At 36.6% G+C, this 13,646-nt stretch overlaps 1 long non-coding RNA gene and 2 pseudogenes across 1 annotated transcript; all 3 read right to left on the reverse strand.

Annotated features, from left to right (window-relative positions):
* Positions 1 to 688: 688 nt before the first annotated feature.
* On the reverse strand, positions 689 to 7,892 carry LOC107739779 (protein NLRC3-like; annotated as a pseudogene).
* LOC107739773 (uncharacterized) lies at positions 1,622 to 3,333 on the reverse strand. The gene is made up of 3 exons (XR_001640028.1): positions 3,284 to 3,333; positions 2,047 to 2,147; positions 1,622 to 1,673 (listed from the first exon to the last, which is right to left on the reverse strand). It is a non-coding gene; the product is annotated as an uncharacterized LOC107739773 (long non-coding RNA).
* A 1,549-nt stretch (positions 7,893 to 9,441) lies between the features above and the next one.
* Positions 9,442 to 13,646, reverse strand: part of LOC107739780 (NACHT, LRR and PYD domains-containing protein 12-like) — a 17,409-nt pseudogene continuing 13,204 nt past the window's right edge.

Genomic DNA, 13,646 nt, shown 5'->3' on the forward strand with positions numbered 1-13,646 from the left:
GTCATCGTCCAGCTCAGTGTCTGTGCAATCAAGCCAACAATATTGCTAGAAATTGTGTTGACCTACAACTTTGTATAGGCTACATGAATTTTAATACAACCACATTCCGCACATATCAGTTTAGCTTTTACATAGAGAAATTAACAGACACAAAAGACATGTTTTGAGAGAACCTTACAAAATAGGTTAAAAAAAACGTGAACAATCAAATTAGTTAATAAAATAAAATCTAAGTGCAATTGCGTCTAGCTAGCTACAGTAGGAGGACTTAAATACAACTCATGGATATATTGTCCAGTTTGTTGCTTATGTCCTTGTGGCATGAAGATGTTGAAAACTGATAGAGGTTAGGGTCAACAAGAGTCACTGGAGAACTACTACTAAATAAGCTAACTCAATACTAAATAAAACTCAGTCGAAAGTACAAAGTCTTCAATAAGCTGGAGTGAAAGGTCTCATAATCAAACTTTACATTTTCAGATATATAATGATAACTTCAGTGCAGAAGAATAAGAAAAGTGTATTTCTTTAAAATACTGGTCTCTAATAATGAGGTTTTCTGAAAGTACAAAGTCTTCAATAAGCTGGAGTGAAAGGTCTCATAATCAAACTCTTTACATTTTCAGATATATAATGATAACTTCAGTGCAGAAGAATAAGAAAAGTGTATTTCTTTAAAATACTGGTCTCTAATAATGAGGTTTTCCATACTTTAGTTTTTGGAGTTGATATTTGGGGTCATTCTTCATAGCAGAGAACTGCTGTACTCCCGAATCTCCTAGATTGTTCATGTACAGATCCAGTTCTCTCAGGTGTGAGGGGTTCGATCTCAAAGCTGATACCAGAACAGCACAACCATCATCTGTGAGACCACAATATTCCAAACTGCAACGACAAATTGTGATAAAAAGGATTGTTTCAGTCACCCTATCAGAGAAGATATAGAGCAAAAGTAATGATCCTACTTCAGAAGTAATGATCCTCCGCAGTATCTCAGTGTAGATCTCGTTGAGAGGTATGAGGTCACTATGTCTTGATATCCCTTCACACAAACACTGAAATCTCCTCAGATTTGATTGGACTGCTTCTCAGATTTGATCAAGGGGTGAGGCAGCACTGGAAAATTCAAATAAATCTTGTTATACATTTTAAACCATTACTCACATAGCAGGTCGTTTAATCATTTAAATATATATTATTTAATAAGGAGATTTTAAGACTCGTAAACTGATACTTTTAATAATCGTAAAATGTAAATTAAAGACAAATAAACAGATTAAAAAGGACTAAATACAATGACCAGCAAGATACAGAAGCCTTTTTTCCCTCTCATGATATAACTAAAGACTCAAAAGTAATATAAACAAGGATTTAATAATGTTAATGTTTTACCTAGATTCTTTTCAATCCAGTGGACAACTCAAACACTGATCACTCCTTATACAGGTGCATCTCAATAAATTAGAATGAAATTCATTTATTTCAGTAATTCAACTCAAATTGTGAAACTCGTGTATTAAATAAATTCAATGCACACAGACTGAAGTAGTTTAAGTCTTTGGTTCTTTTAATTGTGATGATTTTGGCTCACATTTAACAAAAACCCACCAATTCACTATCTCAACAAATTAGAATGGTTGGGACATGAAGAGGATCTTCCCTGCTGCTCTGAGCTGCAGTGAAACAGAAACATTACAATGTGAATTTAGTGTAATTAATTGTAACAACTGTGAAACAGTCACAAGCGTGAGACATAGATTCACAATTGTTAAAATAGTTAACTATCTCTTTTTTTTTTAAATGTATTGTTTTAAATGACATTGCATAAAACTGAAAAGTGATAGTGAGTGTAGTATAGTTGTAGGAGTTCTCGTGAGAATGTATGAGAGGTGGGGGGAGGGGCAGAGAGAAAGAAATGTGAACATGAGATGGAGGTAGGACTTGGTTCAATAAAAAGTGAGTTACAGAGTACCTACTAAGACGTTCTTCTTTTATTTTGAGAATGACATTACAACAGTGAGGAAAACCTAATAATTATTAATGTACCTGGATTCTTTTAAATCCTCTGGATGACCCATTGACTGATCACTCCTCACGGACTCATGGCTGGGACATGGAGATGCTGATCTCCCCCTTGCTGCTCTGAGCTGCAGTGAAGCAGAGACATTACAACAATTCAGTGGATCTTCCTGTCATTCAGAACCAAGTGCTGCACAATGAACTAGGTGTAATTGTGACATTAAAAAAATAAATAAATAAATGTGCAGTTGAGAGATAAAACATTTTGGCTTTATTTTTGTTACGTAATACTGAAGACTAACAAAGTTTTTAAAACTAGTTTAAAGGGAGTTCGATCATGATCATTTACCTGGGCTTTTTAACCTTGAGTTGATCCATTTAATGATGACTCCTAATGCCCAGGTCTTGTTAAATCTGATCTCCCCTTCTGGTGATTACATTTAGCTTCCAGACTAAAGACTAAATATTACATGAAGTAATTAACAAATTTGGCTATTACAATGTATTAATTAAAAGTATTAATACAAAGTATTAATTTTACTTTACTTTTAGTCATTTAGCAGATTTATTTATTTATTAAATTTTAGCAATTTATTAATTGAGTGTTTACTTGCCACCCATACAATAAGCCAAGCATTCATTCATTCATTCATTAGCGGGCCTCAGTATTCGTCACATTTTCAGAACCCATTCCAGCTACAATCATTCTGCAAATGAACCAAATAAAAGTAATAGTAGCAAGTAAACCACATGGTCAAAATATGGCCAGAAACCTAATTCATCCAACAGACTAGGCCTATACCAGCCTATGAAACAACATAAAATAGCGACAAATGTAAGTAATGCAAAATACTGGGCAGAAGTCACGTACTGTAAACATTCCGATTCCTTTTTGTTTTAAAGCAGGGGTTTTCAACCTGTGGGGCGCCAGCACCTGTCAAGGGGGGCGCGTTATCTGTTTTATAAAATCAATAATAATAATAATAATAATAAATTAAAAATAACAAATAATAACTCAATGAATGTCTCATTTCAGTAAATAAACAACATTCAATTCACACCTACTTAGTGTTAATGTCTGGCTGAACCAATTGCTTTTGGAGGTTAAGGAAACAAAAGATGAAAATTTAATTCGAAACACCTTGATAAAAAAAAAAAAGTGACAAATGTCTGTTTGATATCAAGCTAATAAAAACAGATATTTTCGTCAATCTAACGTTTATGTAGGCCTATCTTCATTTACAACTCTCACAACATCACTCACCCTCATTTCTAAAGATCGCGAGGATCCTTGACAAACCATCAGCTTTTAATTGTTGGGCAACGCAAGGCTTCTTATTAAACTACTTTTTATACAGCTACTCGGCTAAAATTGGCCTGAAACAAATTACTCGGTAATTAGCGCGACGTCCTGTTCAATCGTGTTGTAAAGAACCTGTGCTCACCTGTGAATTAGCCTACAGTCATTCAAGCTAATAAAAACAGATATTTTCACCAATCCAGTCAATCTAACGTTTATGTAGGCCTATCTTCATTTACAACTCTCACAACATCACTCACCCTCATTTCTAAAGATCGCGAGGATCCTTGACAAACCATCAGCTTTTAATTGTTGGGCAACGCAAGGCTTCTTATTAAACTACTTTTTATACAGCTACTCGGCTAAAATTGGCCTGAAACAAATTACTCGGTAATTAGCGCGACGTCCTGTTCAATCGTGTTGTAAAGAACCTGTGCTCACCTGTGAATTAGCCTACAGTCATTCAGTAAACATTTGTCAAGGCGATATTATATTAAGTAATAGGCTATGTAGCCTACGTCTACACAATTTCTTTCTTTCTGATTTGTATACTTCTTATCCAAACAAGTCAATGGGCGTTCACAAGTACAAACAATTGCTACATTTCAAAAACACCTTGTTTTAAAAATTAGTTTAAAATGATGGGAAATGGATTTTCAGGTAAATTCACACAGTTTGAATGGACAGCAAAACACACGGGGTTTCCTTAAAACACATTTTAAACATAAATATTTTAAATAAAGAAAGAAATACACACTGAAAGCAACTTTTTAAGATTAATTACAAGTTGGGAAAAAATTGCACATGGCAGCCTTATCACTCTGCAAAATGTAGAATATATTCTATAATTACAATATAAACTAAACAAAATCTTTACAAGGTTTAACTATATGCATTTTCATTATAAACAACTATATTTGGGTATAAAGACATAAAATAACATTAAACGGTAAAGATCATTTAACAGAGAGAAGTGCAGAGAGAAATGCTCTCCATTTCATGACATGGCCATCTGCTGGTAAATATTCTCAAACACATTCAGAAAATAGTTCCATCACCTAATGTGTTGGACAGACTTTAAAACACCAAAAACAACAGATCACGTACATTAGAAAAAGTTCAATTGTGACAATGAATGAATTATGTACTAAAACATTGTGTATCAGTCCCTGGTACAGCTTTACTGCAGCAACAAATCCACCGAGCAGCCCAGTTCTTAGTTAAACTCTATTCAAATGCAACTTTTAAAAAAGAAAACATTAAATTAAAACATCTATTATTACAGATAAAAGTGTAATTCTTCAAAAATTGTTTATGTTGACAATCGTATTTTCCTAGTGGAACATTTGTCACTTGGTTAATAAAGATTGAGTCTTTCTCCAGTTTATAGTGTGCATCGAATTTTATAGCAGAGAGCAGTTTTGCTCCCATGTCTGTGATTTTATTTTTAGTCAGATCCAGCTCTCTCAGGTTTGAGTGGTTTGATCTCAGAGCTGAAGCCAGAGCAGCACAACCTTCATCTGTTATATCACAATCTCTAAGCCTGCAGACAGAACAATGACACAGCATTTACCCTCTCATTTCATAACACACTATATATACACTTTATTATAAACTTTTTCCATAGATTTTTTTTTGCCAGGTACTTAAATTTGCAAGCTTTAAATGAATCTTAAGCAAAAATCTTACCATAATATCTCCAGTTTACAAAGAGGATTTCTGAGTCCATCAGAGAGAAAGTTAACTCCGTCATCTCCCAATTCATTCTCCGACAGATCCAGCTCTCTCAGGTGTGAGGGGTTTGATCTCAGAGCTGAAGCCAGAGCTGCACAACCTTTATCTGACAAGTTACAAAATCTCAGCCTGCAGAAAGAACTATATGGGACACACTGTAAATTCTTTACATTTGCTCAGTTCATTAAGAAGCTCTCAGAGTACAACGTTACAGCACCCTAATATCTTAGGAGAGTACAAACATCAGTAGGATAGATTTAAACATCTACATAGCTTTTTTAACTAATTCTTATTTTTTTTAAATACTAACACATCAAACCATTTTTAATTTACTTTTGTATTTGTAGCTTTTGAAGAACTTACTTCAGTGTCTCCAATTTACACTGAGGATTTTTTAGTCCATCAGAGAAAAGCTTCACGCCTTGATCTCCTAGGTTATTTTCAGACAGATCCAGCGCTCTCAAATGTGAAGGGTTTGAATTCAGGGCCGAAGCCAGAACGTCACAGCTTTCGTGTGTGAGACCACAGCGCCATAACCTGCGCCAGACAGTTTTGTTTGCTCACATTCCAGTTCCATTAATACAGCGCATGATACAGTATGTAAAAATGCTAATACAGGTGCATCTCAATAAATTTGAATGTCGTGGAAAAGTTCATTGACTTAAACTACAGAATGGCATCTTTGATTGTTCCAGCATTCAGATAGTCTTGTATTTCATATTGCAGAGTATGATCACCTAGTTCATTCAGACAGTGAAACAGATTGATGGATTTCTCTGGAGAAAGATCTTCTGTAACCTTCCTCTTGACAAACTGGATAATTTGCTCCGTATTGTGAGACGTTGCTCCTGTTTGTGTCAGTAGGCACTGAAAAAGAGTTTGATTGGACTCTAACGAGAGACCCAGAAGGAAGCGAAGGAAGAGGTCTAGATGACCATTCTGACTTTGCAAAGCTGCTTCCACAGCCCTCTCATAGACTGTGAAACATGCTGGGTACTGAACGTCATGTTCTAAGGACTGGTATTCACTGAGAACATCTAGGTTTTTCAAATTGAATGAAAACATCACATACACAGCTGCTAGATGTTCCTGAATGCTCAGATGAACGAAGCAGAAGACTTTCCTCTGACACAGACCAAACTCCTCTCTGAAGATCTGAGTGCACAACCCCGAGTACACTGATGCTTCTGTCACATCAATGCCACATTCTCTCAGATCTTCTTCATAGAAGATCACATTGCCTTTCATAAGGTGCCTAAAAGCCAGTTTCCCCAGTTTGAGGATCATGTCTTCATCTTTCACTTTCATTTTAAAGGCCTTCTCATGCATATTTCTCATCTGAAGAATCAGGAAGTGTGTGTACATTTGAGTCAGAGTCTTGGGAATCTCTCCACTCTCTGCTTGACTCAACATCTTCTCTAGAACTGTGGCTGAGATCCAGCAGAACACTGGGATGTGGCACATGATGTAGAGGCTCCTTGATGACTTCAGGTGTGAGATGATTCTGTCAGTCAGACTCTGATCTTTGAATCTCTTCCTGAAGTATTCCTCCTTCTGAGGGTCATTGAAGCCTCGTACCTCTGTCACTCGATGGACCTTAGGCAACAGACTTTGTTTGGTTTGGTCAAACACATTGATGGTCTTGATTATAAAGGAGAGGTGTGCATATAGAGCTGCTAGATGTTCCTGAATGCTCAGATGAACGAAGCAGAAGACTTTCCTCTGACACAGACCAAACTCCTCTCTGAAGATCTGAGTGCACAATCCTGAGTACACTGATGCTTCTGTCACATCAATGCCACACTCTCTCAGGTCTTCCTCATAGAAGATCAGGTTGCCTTTCACAAGCTGCTGAAAAGCCACTTTCCCCAGTTTGAGGATCATGTCTTCATCTTTCACTTTCATTTTAAAGGCCTTCTCATGCATATTTCTCATCTGAAGAATCAGGAAGTGTGTGTACATTTGAGTCAGAGTCTTGGGAATCTCTCCACTCTCTGCTTGACTCAACATCTTCTCTAGAACTGTGGCTGAGATCCAGCAGAACACTGGGATGTGGCACATGATGTAGAGGCTCCTTGATGACTTCAGGTGTGAGATGATTCTGTCAGTCAGACTCTGATCTTTGAATCTCTTCCTGAAGTATTCCTCCTTCTGAGGGTCATTGAAGCCTCGTACCTCTGTCACTCGATGGACACACTCGGAGGGAATGAGATCAGCTGCTGCTGGTCTGGAGGTGATCCAGATGAGAGCAGAGGGAAGCAGATTCCCCGCAATCAGGTTTGTCAGCAGCACGTCTACTGAGGCTGATTCAGTCACATCACACAGCCTCACGTTGTTGTGAAAATCCAGAGACAGACGACACTCATCCAAACCATCAAAGATGAAAATGATTTTACCTTCATTTGGAGAGATTTCAAGTTGTTTTGTGCCCATGAAAAGTTGCAGAAGATCTTGAAGATTGAATGTTTGGTTCTTCAATAAATTGAGCTCTCTGAAAGGAAGTGGAAATATGAGGTGGACGTCCTGATTCGCTTTCCCCTTCAGCCCAGTCCAGAATGAACTTCTGCACAGAGACCGTTTTTCCAATGCCAGCAACTCCTTTAGTCAGCACAGTTCTGATGGGTTGCTTTTGGCCAAGTAACGGTGTGAAAATGTCATTCAGGTTGATTGGGGTATCTTCTGTTGCAGCTTTCCTGGATGCTTTTTCAATCCAACGGACCTCATGCTCATCATTGATCTCTCCACCTCCCCCTTCTGTGATGTAGAGCTCAGTGTAGATCTCACTGAGTAGTGTTGGGTTTCCCTGCTTTTTTATTCCCTCACATAAACAGTGAAACATTGTCCACAGATCTGATATAAGTTTGTTGTGGACTTCAGCATGTTGACAGTCAGTGCATCAACATAAGAAAACACACAACTTAGCAAGCACAAACAGATTTATACACATGCAGACATGGTTCTTAAGAAAGTTGTTAAAAAAAAAAAAATCAATGGTCAATTTTAATTTACATGTATTTATACGTGTGAATACCTGGTCCTGCACTCACGGAGTGCTGGCTTTATCCCATCACAACTCTGACATTGTCTTCTTGCATGTGACCTGAGCACATTACAGACTTCAGTATATGGACAGTCATTACTATGAGTAATTATACACAGATCAAGCTTCAATAGTCAAAGATTCCTTGGGTTTACATTATAGAAATGTCTCCAATGTTTTACATCTTTATTTTGAAACATACCTGTGTTCAGAGGTGTCTACATCCTTGAAGAACACTGGAAGCTCTATTGACTGACCACTGTTTATGGACACACAACTAGGCGCCGGTGAATCTGCTTTCTCTGACTGCATCGATCTGAAACACGACAAATTAATGACCGCTCTATTCAGAACACTTTGTAGGGTCAAAAATTATCAAAGACTTCTGCTTTCCTGTCCCACAGCAAACAACCCTGTGGCAAACATAGCAGGTTTTGTAGTTCCTGTCACAAAATAGGCCATACAGGAGGCAGACCTCCACCTTATTTTCAGAAAGAAACCACTTTCTAAAGGCAGATATCAATGCTCATTTGCAGGTAAAACTCTTAGTGAGTTGACTGCATTGTTCATGCAAGGCCTCCAGCTATTGACTTCACTTGCTAGTGGGTTAGCAGCTTAATAGCAATGAGAGGAGCATAGAATTTCCATGCAGCGTGAGTGCCATTCACAATTGTCTTAACAATGAAAATGCTTTCCTCACAACAGGAGTCAGCTCTGAACTTTGTTCTTTATCATCCTAACAAAAAACATTGGTATGGAAGCATTTTGAGCCAGATCACACCTCATGCTCACATTCTCAGGCTGGCTTCCTGTTACAACAGGGCCAAATTTGCATCACAATTGTAAAACTTCCTTACAAACATTTTCATTGATATATCATGTAACTAATTTGATTCCGGTTTTATTTGTATGTTGTCCATTTCAGTTGAAACAATGATTGTTTTTGGACAATTGAATCTCTGTATTTGGTGACACTGAATATTTTGCTTATACTCTTACTGATGAAGGGGGGTGTTAAAACCAGCAATTGTTGATTTTATTATAATGCAATTTATTTTAATGTTTCCAAAAACAGTGTAAGAGCTTTTCAGATCATCTTTTGTTCTCACCTTGACCATCGTTTTAAGTGCATAGATTTAAGGGCTTTTTTGCCAGAGACAAATTCAATCTGACCACATCAAACCTCTGACCAATGACAAATACCATGTGTACTTTTGCTGTTTGTTGTGCCATATGCTCTTTTGAAATCACAGGATTCCTGCTGCATAAGTTCACATCCTGTGTCCTGCCTCAGAAAGAGGAACAAGCGGGTTCCACCATCTTCAGTGCCTGTTCTTGTGGAACTTTATCATATACAGACTCCAGAATCTCCTAGTTTATTTTCAGACAGCTCCAGCTCTCTCAAATTTGAGAAGTTTAATATCAGATGAGAGGCCAGTGAAACACAATCTTCATCTGTGAGATCACAGTCATTCAATCTGGAGAGAGAAAAATGACACTTTTCCTTTTCTCAGCATGACAAACACGTCCTCATAGTTGTAGACAGTATTCCATAAGGACTAAGGATAAGCTTCCTTATTCCTTAGAGTTAAGAAGGAACATCCTGATCAAAGTGGGATTACAGTCTAACATTGTGCATGCTTAGGTGTCACAATCATTAAAAAAAAATAAGAGTGTACTAAAACAAACAAAAAAATATGTCTTTTGAGACCCAATTCAGTTGCAAGACTCAGAGCAATGATCTTACTTCAATGTCTCCAGTTTACAGTAAGGATTCTCCAGTGCATCGGAGAATAGCTTTATTCCTAAATTTCCAAGTTTATTCCCAGACAGATCCAGGTTTCTAAAGTGCAAGGGGTTTGATCTCAGAGCTGATACCAGTGCAACACAGCCGTTATCTGTAATATCACAACTCACCAACCTGCAGAGAAAACAATAACACATTGTTCACTTTTTCACTGTTGTCTTTCACAGATTAAAGTTGCTTTGCTCTAACTACAATACTGAATGTGACTAGCTTCTATTTGACACTCAAATTCATCTTACTTGAGTGTTCCAAGTTTACAGTAAGGGATCTCCAGTGCAGCAGAGAACATCTGTACTCCAAAGTCTCCTACTTTATTTCCAGACAGATCCAGCTCTATCAGGTGTGAGGGGTTTGATCTCAGAGCTGAGGCAAGAGCTGCACAACCTTCCTCTGTGATACCACAATCTTTTAATCTGAAGAACAGCAACATGCCATCACTCCATTTAGGACACACAGCTCATTTCAGAATATTTTGAAGAAACCACTCATTAGTATGTCACTATAGTTTATAAAACATATTGTAAGAATTTACCATACACTCTAAAAAATGCTGGGTTAAAAAGGGACAAACCCAGCTATTGGGTTGTTTTGACCCAGCGGTTGGGTTCAAAACAACCCAACCGCTGGGTCAAAACAACCCAATAGCTGGGTTTGTCCCTTTTTAACCCAGTGCTGGGCTATATTTAACCCAGCATTTTTTAGAGTGTACAAGGACCACAATCTAGATATTATAAAAAATAAAATAAAAAATGTTGATGCTAGTATAGATTAATTTAATCACTCAAAGAGATGATCTTACTTCAATATTTCCAGTTTCCAGTAAGGATTTTCCATTGCAGCAGAGAGCAGCATCATATCTAAGTAACTTAGGTTATTCTTTGACAGATCCAGTTCTCTCAGATGTGAGGGGTTTGATCTCAGAGCTGATACCAGAGCAGCACAACCTTCATCTGTGCAACTACAGCACACCAATCTGCAGAAAAAAAACAACAACACACTTTTTTCCTTTTTTACTTCAAGACACACTGATCTTTGAAGCTGTGACCCTCCAGTGGCTGCCCAAAATCACAAACAAAACAATGCTTCGAATATACAATGGGTATATAAAATCTACACACCGCTGTTCAAATTGGATTTTTTTTATATATATATATATTTTGAGATTTTCTTGGATTTTTTTTTTTTTCCATCTCAAGTTTGCAACTTCAATTCATGATCTTACTTCAATGCTTCCAGTTCCAAGCAAGGTTTCCCCATTACAGCAAAGAGCAGCATTGTATGTAAATAACTTAAGCTATTCTCAGACAGATCCAGCTCTCTCAGGTGTGAGGAGTTTGATCCCAGAGCTGAAGCCAGTGCAGCACAACCTCCCTCTGTTAAACCACAACTCAACAACCTGCAGAGAAAAAAATAAAAAATAAGAAACAGTACATGTTGCTACAGGGTCATAATCAAAATAGACATCATGTTTATATATTGACATTAGAATGATATAGGGTTTCTCAAAGGTTGAAAATTTTTGCTTAAATTATTACACGTGGTCCACCAAATGTTGAATATGTCATCACATCCTTGCTTTTTAGTTCAAGATATCATGGGCAGTGCAGGGGTGAGTTTCTGGGCTTAAGTCTTCAGTGTTTTTTGTTTTTCATTTTTTTGATACTCAAAATCTTTAAAAAGATCTTACTTTAATTTCTCCAGTTTGCATGAAGGATTCTTCAGTCCAGCAGAGAGCATTATCATTTCTAAATCATTTAGGCTATTCTATGACAGGTCCAGTTCTCTCAGGTGTGAGGTGTTTGATGCCAGAGCTGAAGCCAGAGCAGCACAACCTTCATTTGTTACACCACAACCAATCAACCTGCAGAGAGACATGTTCCTCATTGTCACTTCCATATCAGATAAAACAATAACCTTACACAACATTTTAGTATGTTCCCATAGATGTAACTAGATTCTTAAAAAAGATCCAGAAATCACTTTACAAGATTAATGCATATTTCATTGTAGTGGTTAACCATTATATATCAGCATTGTCTATTAGTTTTACTGTTTGGTGCGTTTTTTTGGTGTTTTTTTTTTTTTGATGGTGATGAGTTGTTTTTAACAATTTCTTTCTTTGTGAAAAAAAAAAACAGGATAATAAAATTGCAGAACAGAATCAAGTTGCTATATAAATCTGAATTTAAGTTAAAAGAATTTTTTTATTCTAAATTATTTCAGTACATAGTAGAATAAATAAAAATACACTTTTTAAAAAACAATTAAATATAAAAATTAGTGCTGGGCAACGATTAATCGCATCCAAAATTAAAGTTGTTGTGCACATAATATATGTGTGTGCACTGTGTATATTTATTATGTACATGTAAATACACACACATGTATATATTTAAGAAAAATGTTATGTTTATATATTAAATATATTTATATATAATATAAACTATATGAATATAAATACATACATGCAAATACATGTAAATATTTTCAAAATATATGTGCCTTTATATATAGATAATAAATATTCACAGTATACACATTTTGGATGCGATTAATCGTTGCCCAGCACTAATAAAAATGAATTTCAGCAGTGCTGTGCATGTGTTATTTACTATCTTTAAATTAAAATGAGCGATATCACATCTGCTTTATATTTACAATATATCAGTCACCATGATCTCTAAAATATCAGCTAACAACAATTTCACTGTAGTTTGGCCACACAAACAAACAAATACATTTTATTCTTTTTGAGAACCAGATTATTTGCAACAATAATTCAACGTATCACGGTTTTAAAGATTTTAGTGGTCTTACTTAAGTGTTCCAAGTTCAGACAAATTATTTGCGAGTCCAGCGGAAAGCAACATCACTCCTAAATCTTCTAGTTTATTTCCAGACAGATCAAGTTCTCTCAGATGTGAGAGGTTTGATGTCAGAGCAGAAGCCAGAGCAACACAAGCTTCATATGTGATACCACAATCATTTAACCTGCAAAACAAAAATATCACACGATTGAACCTTCAGGGACTGCAGTACAACCTGAAATCTAGAACTGATAAAGTTGGCATTTCATGGTCATTTGACTTCAAAAGACAGAGAGAGAACCTGATGATTTACCTCAATGTTTCCAGTTTACAACGAGGACTCGCCATTGCACCAGAGAGCAGATTTACTCCTGTGAATCCTAGATAACTCGTCAGATCCATTTGTGTCAGTTATGACGGCTTTGAGAAATCACTGATAACACACTTCTCCCTCTCTGAAGGAAGTTCGACCCACTTGTCAAAAGTGACGGATAAATTTGATTAAACACTCAAATGCATGGAACCAACAACAACAAGGTGTCAGCTCTTATGTACCCTATTCATGAGTGCAATTACGCAGCAGTAAACCATTACTGATATAGCTAGCCTACATAGAATGATGCTTAGTGTAACAATGTCTTAAAACAGTGTTAGAAATTAACAGTTGGTCCCTCGATATCTCTTTGCCGCCTTGAAGTTCTCAGTTCCTTAAAGTGTATACGGCCGGGAAGCAAGAAAACACACATTCAAATGTATTCTCAATACTTCAACTTTATTCATAGATACAAAGATATTATATAGGCATATGTCGAGGGGAGTTTCAACCCTTTAACCAATGAGGATATAGATGACATACATATAGGATCTTTGGCCAAGAACATGTGTTTATATAAAATGGCCATATCAAAAGAAAAACATGGACATATCAGGAATAGACTT

The sequence above is a fragment of the Sinocyclocheilus rhinocerous genome, unplaced genomic scaffold (assembly GCF_001515625.1).
Source record: "Sinocyclocheilus rhinocerous isolate Xijiao unplaced genomic scaffold, SAMN03320098_v1.1 scaffold2120, whole genome shotgun sequence".
Taxonomy (NCBI): Eukaryota; Metazoa; Chordata; class Actinopteri; order Cypriniformes; family Cyprinidae; genus Sinocyclocheilus; species Sinocyclocheilus rhinocerous.